The sequence below is a fragment of the Penaeus monodon genome, chromosome 24, assembly GCF_015228065.2.
Source record: "Penaeus monodon isolate SGIC_2016 chromosome 24, NSTDA_Pmon_1, whole genome shotgun sequence".
Classification (NCBI taxonomy): Eukaryota; Metazoa; Arthropoda; class Malacostraca; order Decapoda; family Penaeidae; genus Penaeus; species Penaeus monodon.
This window is the reverse complement of record NC_051409.1, coordinates 15036960-15037619: the sequence shown is the minus strand read 5'-3', so window position 1 is coordinate 15037619 and position 660 is coordinate 15036960. Positions and strand designations below refer to the sequence as shown.

At 42.7% G+C, this 660-nt stretch overlaps 1 protein-coding gene across 1 annotated transcript in view; it reads left to right on the top strand.

Annotated features, from left to right (window-relative positions):
• LOC119588873 overlaps positions 1–660 on the top strand; it is a 72360-nt gene that overhangs the window by 41962 nt on the left and 29738 nt on the right. The window lies entirely within an intron of this gene.

The following is a 660-nucleotide window of genomic DNA, read 5'->3' as shown; positions in this document are numbered from 1 at the left end:
TTCAGGAGGCGAACCCATAAGGGGAAAGAAGAGAAAAGGGGTTTGGGTTTCCCTTTTGGGGAAAGAGAACCGAAAGCAACAAGGGAAAAAAAGATCAGGGAAATTTTCCCTCAAAACGAATAAAAAAAAATCTTTTCCCCTTGTTTAAAAAAGATATTGGGGGGAGAGACGGGCAAAAGGGGAAAGATTTTTTTTATTAAAAAGGAAAATTTAGACGAATTTTGTAAGAAAAAAAAAATTAGAGAGAAAGAAAAAAGAGAAAATTCACAATCCCAAAAACCCCCCCTCCCAAACCTTCTCCTCCAGCCGCGGGAAACCCCCCCCTTTTTTTCCGATCTCCCCTTTTTTTTAAACCCTTTCTCGGGGGGAAAAAAAAACCCCCCCGCCCCCCTTTTTAGGGCCGTAAGAGAAGAAAAAAGGGGAAATCCCAAAAAAAAAAAAAGGGTTTTACCCCTTTTTTTTTTCCCAAAAAAAACCCCCAAAACCCGTCTGGGGGGGTGGGGGGGGGTTTTTTTTTAAAAAAAAACCCCCCCTTTTCTCCTCCCCCCTTTTTTGGGCCCCCCCCCCCTTTTTCCCCCCCTTTTTTTTTTTTTTTTGGGGGTTTAAAAAATTTTTTTCCCTCTTTTCCTTTTCTGACTCCCCCCTCTTTTCCCCCCCCCC